General features: G+C 36.3%; 1 protein-coding gene across 2 annotated transcripts in view; it reads left to right on the forward strand.

Moving 5' to 3' along the window:
* The window catches only part of LOC118184777 (nuclear factor NF-kappa-B p105 subunit-like), a 66310-nt gene that overhangs the window by 40451 nt on the left and 13088 nt on the right, over nt 1-12771 (forward strand). The gene's annotated exons all lie outside the window — the stretch shown is intronic.

A 12771-nucleotide genomic window follows, 5' to 3' on the forward strand; every position in this document is an offset into this window, starting at 1 on the left:
GATTCTTGTTGGTTGAATCAGATAACCAGTTTCAACTGCACGGGTTTTGTGACGCCTCAGAGAAGGCCTACGCCGCTGCAATTTATTATCGTTCTGTGTTAGATACTGGACAAATTAATGTTCAGTTAGTGATAGCCAAAACAAGAGTTGCACCACTAAAAACCATATCACTTCCCCGATTGGAACTTTGTGGAGCATTACTGTTGACTAAATTAATGGATTTCACCTGTAGGGCTTTAAATACTCCTATATCGCAAGTTTATTTTCATACTGATTCCACTATTGTATTAGCCTGGATAAGATCTCATGCAAGCCGATGGAAGACCTTCGTCGCCAACAGAGTAGCAAAGATCCAGACTTTATCCTCTCCTGTCCAGTGGCATCATGTGAGTGGAAATGCTAATCCTGCTGATCTTGCAACCCGTGGTGTGTCATCATCTGCACTGGTTACTTCATTGTGGTTACGTGGTCCAGATTTATTGTATAATTTATTTCCTTTTCAGCAAGCATTGTCTGCACCACTATTGAATGATTCTGTGCCAGAGCAAAGATGTGTTTTTCAGTCAACAACTGCTGCCAGTCACTTGACAGACGCTCATGATTTATTTTATAAATATTCCTCTCTCACTAAACTTAAACGTGTTGTAGCATTATGTCTGAGATTTGTAAATAACTGTAAAAATTCAGAAGATCAGGTTAGTGGATTTCTAAAAACAAGTGAATTAACTAAAGGTATGCATGTGTTAATTAAATTAATGCAATATGTTGAATTTAAGAATGAAATTAACACTTTAGGCAGAAATCAATCATTATCTGGTACAAGCAAAATTTTATCTTTGAATCCATTTTTAGATAATTTAGGTATTCTCAGGGTGGGCGGTCGCTTGCGACATGCAAACCTTGCATATGGTTTTAGGCATCCAATTTTGCTTCCAAAGAAGCACATTTTAACTCATCTCATTGTTAGACATTACCATGAAAGACTTTTGCATGCAGGTCCACAACTTATGCAATCTTGCATTCAAGAACAATATTGGATCATAAATGGTAGAGCTGTTATCAGAGATTTAGTTAGGAAATGTATAAAGTGTTGCAAAATTAGAGCATCTGTCACTAATCAATTGATGAGCGATTTGCCGTCTAGTCGCGTTTCGCCTGCTCCTGCGTTTTTGCGCTGTGGAGTGGATTACGCAGGTCCTTTTCAAATTAAAGCAAATAAGGGTCGAGGCTCTAAGTCATTCAAGGCATATATAGCTCTATTTGTTTGTTTTACGACAAGAGCTATTCACCTAGAATTAGTGACTGATCTTTCAGCAGATGCTTTTATTGCAGCTCTTAAGAGGTTCATTTCCCGCAGAGGCAAAAGCAGTGATATATATAGCGATTGTGGTTCCAATTTTGTTGGAGCAAAACGCAAACTGATGGAATTTGAAAAGCTTGCTAGGTCTGCAACTTATAACCAAAATGTTAGCAGATATTTGGTTGATAATGGCATTAAATGGCATCTAAACGTTCCAGGTGCGCCACATATGGGTGGACTCTGGGAAGCTGGCATAAAATCAACAAAATACCATTTAAAACGAGTAGTTGGTGAGGCGAGATTGACATATGAAGAATTTGAAACATTTTTCACACAAATAGAAGCTTGTCTTAATTCGCGACCTTTAACAAGTTTGTCTAATGATCCAAATGACTTGTCAGCATTAACGCCTGGTCATTTTCTTATTGGTAGATCATTAACAAGCATTCCTGAACCAAATTACATTGAAGTTTCCCATCTCACTAGATGGCAACATATTCAAAAAATGGTTCAACAATTTTGGAAGCGTTGGCACAAAGAATATCTGTGTCGATTACAACAAAGACCAAAATGGCTTTTGCCAACTAAAAATCTTCAAGTTAATGACCTGTGTCTCATAAAGGAGGATAACTTACCTCCAACTAAATGGAAAATGGGTAGAATTACTCAGTGACATCCTGGTCTTGATAGTGTTGTTAGGGTTGTGACTATTAAGACTTCAGATGGCATGGTTAAAAGAAATATTACAAAATTGTGTCCATTACCAATTTGAGTTTTAATTCATGTATTATAAATTAAGTATTATATCATAATTTTAATATTGTATTGTGTTTTAAATTTACTGAATTTTAACCACTAAATGTTGAAATAGTATTTCAAGGTGGGCGGCATGTTCGCGCCTTATGTAAATTTTGATTTTGTTCCCTGCAAGAGGGCGCCTGCGAGCGCCGAACTACTTGTATATCTATTGTACGAACTTGTTCTTCACACAGTCTAATAAACGCAGTAACGAACGTTTGAGTCTACTTTCCATCCGCTAACAGGCACCACGAAAATTTTTCTTCAGAATTCGTTTTAAATCAGCCTTATAATTGTTTTGGGAGAGGAAAGAGCCTTTTATTCTGTCCTTGCGTACGGATGTCACACAAAAATATCGTTAAATTGCATTCGATAGCTGTCAAAATGGATATTTTCGTTGAAATATGATGCCTGAAGTTTTTCACGATTACAATACAGGTGCCCCTTGTATAACACAGTAGATAGGTTCCTAGAAAATGCCGAGTTGTGTGAAACCGTGGTGTATAAAAAGGGGGGTTACGTTCCGAAAACTTACCAAAAACAATTTTTTTCTCATTCTACATAAACAACTTAATTTTTATTAAACTAATATATGTATGTACAACAAAAAACAAAAATATTACATATTTAACGCAACATTAGTTTAATAAATTTCTTTGTTGTCACCGCTCATTATAATCAACCGAGAATATTATTTTGATGGATGGGTTGGGTTATTCAGTTATGGCAAAGCACACGAGGGCTATCTGCCTAAAGGGAGGGATGCTTTCGTGGACGACTTTCTAAGGGAAACTGGCTCGTATACACGTTACACATGGGAAAACCACGAAAACGCCCATGCAGCCAGCCCGTTCGCGGGATTCGAACCTCGGACCGAACTACCAGTGTTCAGGGTCTTTAACGCTCGGTCACTGGTGGGCTTGTTTTGGTGAAATGAGATGGCTTTCAGAATTTCTTTCTTCATTTAAAGTTCTGGTATTTTCTTCCCTCTTTAAAAATTCTCTAATTTTATCTGCTTACTAGTTCTTACTGGGTCAATGTAAATTTCTCGATATGGAGCTAGACAGGTTTGCAGCTCCCTTTGAATTTTCGGCTTATTTCAGCGGAAGGGTGTGTCGCTAATCTCGAATCCAAAGTTGATTTAGTATCGCAAGATGATAATAATACACATCAAAAAGAATGACTCGATGGAAGTAGACACTGAAGTTCAAATTGGGAGAAAAAAAAAAGAATTAGATATATATATTCTGACACAACGAATGCGATTGTAAAAAAAAATTCAAAATACGAGTGTTTCAAAAGACAGCTAAGGAAGGACTTTAGAAGCAGGCAAAGAAGATGAAGATTGGGTATACTCAAAATTTCCGAAACCTACTCTCTCGGATAAAATGTTAAATAAAAGTATCTGATATTGATGGATCCAAAATCAGTAATAGCGGTTATTACGGATATTAAAGGGGACCAGTTTTATGTTCTTGGTACTAAGTTTGCTAAATTAAAATCGTTGCACACAAGAAAAGTTTACCTTTGTAGAGACATTGGGTACTTTCTGGAAGCTGGAGTCTTGAAAAATTTGCAACGCCTTCGATAGGAATCGAACCAAGAAGCTCCGGGGGAAAAAAAAAAAGTTAAAGCAACTGTATAATAACAATTTTATGTAATAATACATACCTTATAAACTTGTTCTAGCAATTTTAAAACTTTGAAGACATCAAAATAATAACAAACACTGTAGAGACATTAGGATTTATTTGAAAGCAAGAAAGATGAAAAATTTGCAACGCTTTCGCCGGGAATCGAACCACGGACTTCTGGAATACGCGGCCAGCTTGCAGACCGGAAGCAGGAAAGATGATAAATTTTCTCTTCGCTGGAGAAAATTTCGGAGATTTTTCTCTTCGCCATTAACGCCTCCCTTTCTTGACCACATTTGAGTCGACACCGTTCAAAGAAGTGTACGACGAAAATGTGTTTGTGCAAATCAGTTGATCTACTTTATTCAAAATGCCATAACAGTCAACCTCTTTTTAACAGGTAGTAAGAAATATTACAGTAGTAGTATTAAAGATTAACATCCTACATTTCTTATTTTTTTAAATTTCGTTATTTTTTTTTCTGAGATATCAATTTAATTTTTTTTTAACTTTAGTTTAATAAATTTCTTTGTTGTCACTGCTCAGTATAATCAACCGAGAATATTGTTTTGGTGGAATGAGATGGCTTTCACTTTCAGAATTTCTTTCTTCATTTAAAGTTTTGGTATTTTCTTCCCTCGTTAAAAATTCTCTAATTATATTTGCCTACATATTATTTGCTTACTAGTGATATGTTTCTCGATAAGTTCTCGATATTGCCAAAATTATTTTTCAAAATTATTGAAATCTCTTCAGTAGATATCCACAGAACTGTGCATTAGTTCAGCCTTTTCACATGGGATCTTATTTGTGAAATGGCATAAATACTGCACTTTTACTTCCTTGTCCGAAGTAAAAACAAAGTATTGTAATCCTGAAAATTTTCGGGTATCATATTTCAACAAAAATATCCATTTTGACCGCTATCGAATGCAATTTAACGATGTTTCTGCGTGATATCTGGACGTAAAGGCACAATGAAGGACTCTTCCCCCCCCCGCGAATTATAAAACTGATTTAAAATGGATCCAGAGCAGATTTTTTTCGTGGCGACTGTACGTATGTATCTCTCATAACTAAAAAACGAATAGCCTCAGAACGTTGAAATTTTGTATGTGGGATTGGCTATAACATGTAGATGTGCGCCTCCCTTTTTGGTTGCAATCGAGCGCACCAAAAGCATATAAATATACGTATATGTATATCCACTCTGTACTTGGCTCAGTGAACTCAGTTTCTTTATTCTTGTATGTTTGTAAATTGTTTGTATTTGGAACTCAGCTGAATAATGAATTTGTCGCCAATCTAGAAAATTTAAACTTCGCAACAAAAATGTAAAGTCTTTTTTTTTTATTGCGAATGAAATTGGGCTTAATATACTCTGCAATTATCATTTATTTAACTATCCCATATATTGACTCAGCATAGCGTCCACAACAAATTACATCAGTTTCTATGCCTTCAGTGGCCTTTATCCCAGAGTGAGACCGAAAGTAAACTTTCAGTTTTGTGCACCGAAAAATCTGTCTTCTTGCCCGCTAGCTGAATCGCTTGCTTTTGCTTAGAAACTGTAATTTCAATAGTAAAAATTATTTGCTTTTTAAATTTTTTTATCTGTGTTTTATTTAAGTAAAATTTTATCCATTTTACTATACGGTATTCCTGCCTGGAGCAATGCTGCTAAAACCTATAGTAAAAAATCTGATGTGTACACCACATGACTTCCTTGTACGGAATATTAAATTATACGCATTTTTTCTTGCATTTCATTTAAACATATTGGATTGAATTAAATCTACTTCGCGGACAGCGCATAAACCACAATAGAATAAATGCATTCTTTAAAATTCACTCTAGTATTTGTTTACCATAGCGACACTCTGGCGCTAGATTCACTTAACAGTATTAATAATTATATAACAGTTAACTTATATAATAATTATATAACGGAAACTAAGTTGACTGCTATATAATCCAATAATTATATAACGGAAACTAAGTTGACTGCTATATAATCCAATAATTATATAACGGTTAACTTATATATTTCGTTCATATTATAACTCATAATGCACAAAATTTCTATCATTTAAAGAATAGAATTATCTAATCGTTGCCACATGTTCTATTCAAATACTATAATAAAGCTAGAATGATGTATAAAAGAAATTAAGCAAACAAAACAAAAAAGTAGCAGTTTTTCACAGACGATTTAGTATTTCTCATTCAATTAATTCAGTTCTCACTTTGCGACAAGGCAAAAATACATAAAAACTCAAAATATCTGTATTAAAAATTACGAAGTAAATCTCAAACACTTATTTCCTCGAAAAAATTCCAGAGAGAATTAAGCATGATTTAATTGGCAATAATAAATGAATGCGTTATCTTTTTTGTTGCGAAGCTAAGTTTCTCTAGATTGGCATCCACTACTTTACTGTTTCAAATGTAAACATCAATGGCCGCAATAAAAAAAGGCTTAGCGGCACTTAGACAACTTTAAAATTGTTAATAATTCTAAAAATATTTCATACATATTTACTAAAGGCATAAAAACCTTAACCGGAAGATAAAAACAACATAATTAAATCATTTTTAAAGCAAAAAATGTACAATTTACAAACATATAAGAGTAAAGAAACTGTGATCACTGAGCCGGGTAACAGAGTGGATATATATATAAATATATTTGTATACGTTTGGCGCTGCCGATTGCAACCAAAATACGAGGTGCACATCTACATATTATGGCAGTCCAATATACAAAATTTCAACGTTCTGAGGCTACTCGGTTTTGAGTTATGCGAGATACGTACGTATGTACAGGGGTTGGACAAAAATATGGAAACACCTTTAAAAAAAACGTTTCTTTGCTTAATATGGTGTAGGAAACCCGTTGGCATCCAAAACAGCTTGCAGTCTTCTCGGAATGGATAAATACAATTCCTGTATGTTTACCAAGGGAATATTATACCATTCTTCCTGCAAAACGGTGGCAAGTTCAGATAACGATGTTGTTCGGTGGATAACGAGAACGCACTTTCCGTTCCAATGTAGACCACAAAGGTTCGATAATATTCAGGTCTGGTGACTGTGGTGGCCAGGGGAGATGGGACAACTCATCCTCGTGCTCAGAAAACCAGTCCTGGACAATGTGAGCTGTGTGAACAAGGGCTTTGTCGTCTTGGAAAACACCATCACCATCGGGGAACAAAGTTTGTACCATGGGATGAACTTGATCGGCCAAAATGTTCACATAAGTCTTGGCAGTCATGTGTCCTGACACAGTTATCATGGGGCTAGCAGAGAACCACGATATGGCTGCCCAAACCATAACAGAACCCCCGCCATGTTTCACTCTTGGCAACAAGCAGTCTGTATTATAGGCTTGAGATGGCGTTCTCCAGACGTAAACTCGGCCAGAAGTGGGAAACAATGTGAAAGAAGACTCGTCAGACCATATTACTCGCTTCCACTGCTCTATAGTCCAGGCTTTATGACTTAAACACCACCTTTTCCTGTTACGGGCATTAGCATCACTGATGAGTGGCTTCTCAATTGCAGCACGACCAGCAATTTCCTGTTTATGAAGCTCCCTTCTAATTGTTTTGGTACTCGCAGGGTTCGGTAACACAACATTCATTTCAGCAGTAACTTTTGCAGCTGTGGTCTTCTTATTTTTCGTCACAATTGCCCTTAATGATCGTCTGTCACGATCACTTAGGACACACTTTCGTCCGCGCTGTGATTTAGCAGATGATGTTTTTCCGCTTTTCAAATATGCGGAATAAATCTTCGATACAGTACCTCTTGAAACACTAAACACCTCGGCTACTTTGCTTACGGAAGCACCTACCATACGTGCTCCAACACTTTGCCCACGTTCGAAGTCTCTTAACTCTGACATAATGCAATGACAACCTCACATAACAGTACTCCGACAACAACTGAACTGTTTAGCACATTTACGAAGTTGTATAGGTGGCGTCAGTAGTCGAAAACGCCAGCGCCACCTACATATTTCATTAAAATCAATCTTTCTTTTCAAACATGCATTTCACAAGGTGTTTCCATATTTTTGTCCATCCACTGTACATACGTTCGTACAGACGCCACGAAAAATTCTCTTCAAAATTCATTTTAAAGCAGTTTTATAATTTTTTTGAAGGAAAAGTGTATTTTATTCTGTTCTTACGTACAGATATCACGCAAAAACATCGTTAAATTGCATTCGATAGCGCTCAAAATGGATATTTTCGTTGAAATATGCCGCCTGAAACTTTTCGCTATTACGATACTTCCTTTACTTCGTACAAGGAAGTAAAAATTAGAAGTTTTACAAAATAAACTACTAAGGATAGTTTTGAATGTCCCCTGGATATGTTTGAAACGAGCAAACACTTAAATGAAAGTCGATTCCACACATGATAAAATATTTTCTACTTACCATAACTTTTTCTAAAAAATGAAAAATTCAGAATACACCATATAAGAGAACTTGTAAACTATGACCCAACTATTAAACATACTGTCAAAAGGCCAAGAACCATTCATTACAATCCAAAATGATAAATTTTTAATTGTTTCTCAAGCTTAAATATTGGATTCAACTGGAGCTTTTACAACCCTTTGATTAGAAAGACGAAAATCATCAAAAATTGCGTGCCATTGCTGCTGATATAATGAGAGGGAATTAGTTTATTTTTCTATGGAAATTTTTTATATGGGTTCCATATCGCAGGAGACTGAATAATGTATGACTATGAATCATTATTTTTTGCATCGTTATTACAGAAGGATTACAGTAGTATCGTTCTCTCTGTTGTTAGATGCGTTACTCTCAATCTAACTTGACTGGCATCGGGTACTTCCGCTAGTAAATAAATAAACATAAAAATGAAGCTTTTTTTTAATTCTTTATTTAAAGCCATAAAATCATAATAAATAATGAATTAAAAAATTTTAATCAAGAACAAATATAATATTTTAAAGAAATAAAATCGTATCTGAAAGCTTTCAACGTTTGGGTGTAATATATAATCTGAAAGTTTTCAGATGTTTGTTTCATTTACAGACACATGTACCTTTCGAGAGGATTTGGGCTAAAAATATTTAAAAACAGCATATCTTTAAAATCTCCGGTAAACAGTTCCGTGCGTTTAAGATAAAAATGTTTTGTTCCCTACATGTTGCAACTTCTCGTTTGAAATTGTTCAGTTTTTTAATCATAATTTCTTTCTAAGTTTTACAAAATATGAAGGAAATATGAATTTACAAAATAAGGGCGCATGTTCCTGTGCAGAACTATGTTATTCAAAATTTAATGAGGTACTGTTATTTTTCACAATGCAAGAAACATACATACTTCATGCAAATTCTTCAGTATTTAGTTTCTTTACATGTAATTAATACAGGGCGATAATGTTTGGTGGCAACAATTTGAAAAGTGATACATCGCGTTTGAGTGATTCAACACAAAATGCCGTTTCGAGACTAATAGCCTTTCTGCGTTAACGCCCGTTTAGGCTAATAATTTATTATACACTAATATGAGAAGTTAATGAGGGGTTACATAAGACTCTTTATACAAATCATCTACAATTTTATATCACAAAAAACACATGTATGGGCACCTAAATAAAATCTAATCTACATGCATTGTGCCTACATGCTTTTATAATACAAGCGCTTAAGATTGCTTTTGATATTAACAGTATCTTTAAAAGGTTTTAAAATTCCATGAAAAAGGAAGCCATCTGCAGAACGCTGTAGCTAAATGTTTTTGTTTCAAAGAAAACGATAATTTTTACGCTTCCGTGTCATTCATCGAAAATAAAATCATAAGAATCCCTTCTAAACGTCATTACTTTAAGAAAAAAATCTGATTTGTACGCCACTTGACTTCTTTGTAAGGAATATTAAATTATACGCATTTTTTCTTGCATTTCATTTAAACTTATTGATTGAATTAAATCTACTTCGTCGACAGCGCATAAACCACAATAGAATATGCACTCTTTAAAATTCACTATATTTGTTTACCATAACGACATTGGCGTTAAGTTCACTTAATATTTCGTTCATATTATAACTCACAATGCACAAAATTTATATCATTTGAAGAATTATCTTATCGTTGCCACACGTTCTATTCAAATACTATAATAAAGCTAGAATGATGTATAAAAGAAATTAAGCAAAAACAAAAAAGAAACAGTTTTTCACAAACGATTCAGTATTTCTCATTCAATTAATTCAGTTCTCACTTCGCGACAAGGCAAAAATACATAAAAACTCAAAATATCTGTATTAAAAATTACGAAGTAAATCTTAAACCCTTATTTCCTCGAAAAAATTCCAGAAAGGATTAAGCATGATATAAGTCGCAATAATAAATGAAGGCGTTATCTTTGTTGTTGGGAAGCTTAGTCTCTCTAGATTGGCAACAAGTCTACTATTCTGCTGTTTCAAATGTAAACAAATATGTCCACCACGTTATTTAAAACCTAACCGCACTTTAACAGCTTTTAAATTGTTGATAATTGTACAAATTATGCTTCCAGATTTACGAAAGGCATAAAAATCTTAACCGGGTGATAAGAAAAACATAATTCAATCATTTTAAAGCAAAAAATGTACAATTTACGAACATATAAGAGTAAAGAAACTGAGATCACTGAGCCGGGTAACAGAGTGGATATACACTGAAGTGACAAAAGTCATGGAATGCCTCCTAATATTTTGTCGGTCCTTCTTTTGCCCGGGGAAGTGCAGCAACTCGACGTGGCATGGACTCAACAAGTCGTTGGAAGTCCCCTGCAGGAATTTTGAGCCATGATACCTCTATAGACGTCCATAATTGTGAAAGTGTTGACGGTGCAGGGTTTTGGGCACGAACTGATCTCTCGATGATGTCCCATAAATGTTCGATGGAATTCATGTCGGGCGATCAAGGTGGCCAGATCATTCGCTGGAACTGTTCAGAATGTTCTTCTAACCAATCGCGAACAATTGTGGCCCGGTGACATGGCGCATTGTCATCCATAAAAATCCCATCGTTGTTTGAGTACGTGAAGTCCATGAATGGCTGTAAGTGATCTCCAAGTAGCTGAAGGTATCCATTTCCAGTCAATGATCTGTTCAGTTGCACCAGAGGACCGAGTCCATGCCATGTAAAAACAGTCCAGACCGTTATGGAACCACCACCAGCTTGAACAGTGCCTTGTTGACAACTTTGGTCCATGGCTTCGTGGGGTCTGCGCCACACTCGAACCCTACCATCAGCTCTTACCAACTGAAATCGTGACTCATCTGACCAAGCCACGGTTTTCCATTCGTTTAGGGACCAACCGATATGCTCACGAGCCCACGAGAGTCGCTGCAGGCGATGTCGTGCTGTCAGTAAAGGCACTCGAGTCGGTCTTCTGGTGGCATAGCCCAAGGAAGACACATTTCGCCGCACTGTCCTATCGGACACGTCCCTCGTACGTCCCACATTGATTTCTGCAGTTATTTGACGCAGTGTTGCTTGTCTGTGAACATTGACAACTCTACGCAGACGTCGCTGGTCTCGGTCGTTAAGTGCAGGTGGTCGGCCACTGCGCTGTCCATGGTGGGATTTTATGCCTGAAATTAGATACTCTCGGCACGCTCTTGACACTGTGGATCTCGGAATGTAGAATTCCCTAACGATATCCGAAATGGAATGACCCATGCGTCTAGCTCCAACTACCATTCCGCGTTCAAAGTCTGTTAATTCTCGTCGTGCGGCCATAATCACGTCAAAGCCTCTTCACATGAATAACTTGAACACAAATGAAAGCCCTGCCAAAGCACTTCGCATTTATACATTTTCTACGCGATACTACTGCCATCTGTATACTTGCCTATTGCTATCCCATGACTTTTGTCACTTCAGTGTATATATAAATATATTTAAATTTTAACAAACATGTATATACGTAAAAAAGTAAATTTAAAGTTAAAATAATTAAAAAAATGTGCAAACATATAAAAGATATATACGTTTGGTGCCGCCGATTGCAACTAAAATACGAGGTGCACATCTACATGTATTAGCAGTCCTATATATAAAATTTCAACGTTCTGAGGGTACTCGTTTTTGAGTTATGCGAGATACGTTCGTACAGACGCCACGAAAACTTCTCTTCAGAATTTATTTTAAAGCAGTTTTATAATTTTTTTGGAGGAAAAGCGTCTTTTATTCTGTCCTTGCATACAGATGTCACGCAGAAACATCGTTAAATTGCATTCGATAGCGGTCAAAATGGATATTTTCGTTGAAATATGCTGCCTGAAGCTTTCCGCGATTACAATACTTCCTTTTTACTTCGTACAAGGAAGTAAAAATGATGTCATCGGAAAGTATGTCCAATCACAAGTACGGATTTTTTCCTATGCGCGTGACGTGATACCGTATGCTTATAATGCTGCAGCATATTTAGAGTGCCCCCATGCCGCATTGAAACTATACATTTACAAACATTCATGTCTAATCCGGGATTTGAACCCAGGCCCATTGGTACGGCAGTCAGCGTCGCTAACCACCAACCGGTTGGGCGGTGCTTTTTCTTCTTAAAATCATGTTGTTATTCCTTATAGTCACTTGACTGACACATTCAGCCCAAGCCCACAGAATCCCTCGTGGCAAGGAGAGCAAGATATGCCTGTCGTTAGCAACAGCCTTGAGCATCTTACAGGTGACAGTGCAATTTAGCTCAGTTCAATTTTGATATAGAGCACCCCGAGGATGGGTCCGAGGGTCTTCCACCAAACCACACGAGAAAACTTTCAGCTTGCCAGATATTTAGAGTGCCACAATGCCGCATCGACATTATACATTTACAAATATCCATGATTTCTCCGGGATTCCTAACCGGGCTTTTGGGCACGGCGGTCAGCGATGCTAACCACCATACCGTCTGGCCGTCTCTTAAAATCAATACATAAGTGATTTCGTTTTTAACATGTAAATCATAGTTTCTATTCCACAGATTCCTCAATGGCTAATTTTAACTG

The sequence above is a fragment of the Stegodyphus dumicola genome, chromosome 10 (assembly GCF_044657685.1).
Source record: "Stegodyphus dumicola isolate Sdum_Otavi_A_Nest chromosome 10, ASM4465768v1".
Classification (NCBI taxonomy): domain Eukaryota; kingdom Metazoa; phylum Arthropoda; class Arachnida; order Araneae; family Eresidae; genus Stegodyphus; species Stegodyphus dumicola.